Source organism: Penaeus japonicus, unplaced genomic scaffold (assembly GCF_977035675.1).
Source record: "Penaeus japonicus unplaced genomic scaffold, GWHDUDI00000001_assembly GWHDUDI00000008, whole genome shotgun sequence".
Taxonomy (NCBI): Eukaryota; Metazoa; Arthropoda; class Malacostraca; order Decapoda; family Penaeidae; genus Penaeus; species Penaeus japonicus.
In genome coordinates, this window is record NW_028234410.1 from 33,798,246 (window position 1) to 33,800,745 (window position 2,500).

Here is a 2,500-nt window from a genome sequence, read left to right on the forward strand (position 1 = left end):
GATGGGGCGGAGGGGGTGGAGGGGAGGAAGGGGAAGAAGGAGAGACGGGGGGGCGGGGGGGCTAATGGGGGGGGGACCGGAGGGAGTGGGAGGGGGGAGAGGGCTGGCAAGGAGGGGGAGCGGGGGGGAAGGGAGGGAGGGGTGGGCGGAGGGTGCGAAGAAGGAGGGGGCGGGGGGGGGGGCCCGGGTGGGGGGGAGGGAGGGGGGGGGGGGGGAGGGGGAGGGGGGGGGGGGGGGGGCGTGAGTGAGGGGGGGGGGAGGGGGGGGAGGGGGGGGGGGGGGGGGGGAGGAGAGGGGGGGGGAAGGGGGGGGGAGAGGGAGGGGGGGGGGGGGAGGGGGGGGGAGAGGGAGGGAGGGGGGGGGGGGGGAGGGGGGGAGGGGGGGAGGGGGGGGGGGGGAGGGGGGGAGGGGGGGGGGGAGGGGGAGAGGGAGGGAGGGAGGGGAGCTGATGGAGGAGGGGGAGAGGGGAGGGTGGAGGGGGGGGGGGGGAAGGGGGGGAAGGGCGTGGAGGTGGGGGGGGCAAAAAGGGGGGGGGAGGGAGGTGGGGGGGAGGAGGGAGAGAGGGGGAGGGAGGGGGGGGGGAGGGGGGGAGGGGCGCGGAGGAGGGGCGGGAGGGGGTGGTGAGGTGGGGGGGGGGGGGAGGGAGGGGGGGAGGGGGGAGGGGGGGGGTGGAGGGGGGGGGGCTGGGTGGGGCGGAGGGTGGGCTGGATGGGGGGCCGCGGGGAGGGGGGGCGGGGCGGGGGAGGGGGCGGGGGGGGGGGGGGGGGGGAAGGGAGTGGGGGCGGGGGGGGGGGAGAGAGGGGGACGTGGTGAGAGCGGAGGGTGGCGGGGGGGGGGAGCGCGGGGGGGAGGTGCTGGGGGGAGAGAAGCCAGGGGGGGGGGGGGGGAGACTAGGGGGGGTGGGGAGGGAGGGGGCTGAGGGAGCGGGGGGCGGGGCGGGGGGGGGAGAGGGGGGGAGAGGGGGGGGGGGGGGAGGGGGGGGGGGGAGGGGGAGGGGGGGGGGAGGAGGGAGGGGGGGGGGGGGGAGGGGGGAGGGGGGAGGGGAGAGAGGGGGGGAGGGGGAGGGGGGAGGGGGGGGGGGGGAGGGGAGGGGGGGGGGAGAGGGGGGGGGGAGAGAGGAGGAGGGGGAGGGGGGGGGAGGGGTGGGGGTGGGAGGGGAATGGGCGGGGACGAGGAGGTGGAGGGGGGGGGGGGGGGGAGGGGGGGACGGGAGGGGAGGGGGGGAGGGAAGAGGGGGGAGGGGGGGGGAGGAGGGAGGGGGAGAGGGGGCGGAGGGTCGGGGGAGGTGGAGGGGAGGGGAGGGGGGGGGGTGGGGGGGGGAGGGAGTGAGAGAGGGGGGGGTGGGGGAGGAGACGGGGGGGGAGGTAGGGAGTGGGGAGGCGACGGGCGGGGGCGGCACCTGTCCGGAGGGGGGAGCGCAAGGGTGCGAGCGGGGCGGCGCGAGAGACCGAGCGACGCGACGCCAGGGCGCTGCGCGCGACTGAGGGAACAGCCGAGGGGGGCTGCACGGGCGGATCGCTGCCAGCATCGAGAGGGATGAAGGACTGCGCTGTCGGCGCGCGCTCCGGTGCGCCCCCGGAGGTGGAACGGCCAGAGGAACGGGGGGACGCTGCGCGCGGGGGCCGCGGGCAGGCACCGCTGGGGCATCGTTCGTGTGATTATTTGTGGCTCAGGCTCTTAACCGTACCGCCGTGTCAGCGTGGGCGGGTTTGCTCGCCCCCGTCTGCGCGCCGCCCCCTGGGGAGTGCTTGGCGACAAGGGGGGGAGGTGGGGAGGGGAGGGACGGGGGTTGGGGGGGCGGGGGGGGCTTGGGGGAGAGGTGGGGGTGGGAGGGGGTGAGGGGTGTGTGTGTTGGGGGAAGGATTCATTCGGTGTTGAGACGACCCTCCGGCTCGTTAGTAGGGAGGGGAGGGGAGGGGGGGGTGGGGGGGGGGGGGGTAGAGCCCGGGGAGGGGGGAGGGGGAGGGGGGGGGGAGGTAGGGGGGGGGGAGGTGGGGCGGGAGGAGCAGGGGGCATGGTGCGGGGGGGGAGAGGTGAGGGGGGAGAGGAGGGGGGGAGGGGGGGAGGGGGGGGGGGTCTTGGGGGGGGGAGGGGGTGGCGGAGCGGGGGGGGAGGATGGGTGGAGGAGAGGGGAGGAGAGGGGGGGGCGGTCGCGCATCCCTGGGGGTGGTGGGGGCCCCTGGAGGGGGGAGGGGTGGAGGGAGGGGGGGGGGGGGGAGCGGGGGGGGGGGGGGAGACGGGGGGGGGGGGAGGGGGGGAAAGAGAGGGGGGGGGAGGGGGGGGGGAAGGAAGGAGGGGGGGGGGGGGGGGGGGGGGGGGGGGGAGGCGGACGGGCTGGGAGGGGGGGGGAAGGGCGGGGGGAGGTGGTGGGGGGGAGGGGGGGGGGGGGGGCGGGCGGGCAGGTGGAGAGGGAGAAGGAGGAGGGGGGGGGGGATGGAGGGGGGCGGGGGAGGGGGAGGAGGGAGGAGGGAGGAGAGGGGGGGGGGGGGTGGGGGGGGGG

At 80.3% G+C, this 2,500-nt stretch overlaps 1 protein-coding gene across 1 annotated transcript in view; it reads right to left on the bottom strand.

Moving 5' to 3' along the window:
* LOC147471496 (uncharacterized) overlaps positions 1–2,500 on the bottom strand; it is a 9,806-nt gene that overhangs the window by 5,780 nt on the left and 1,526 nt on the right. The window lies entirely within an intron of this gene.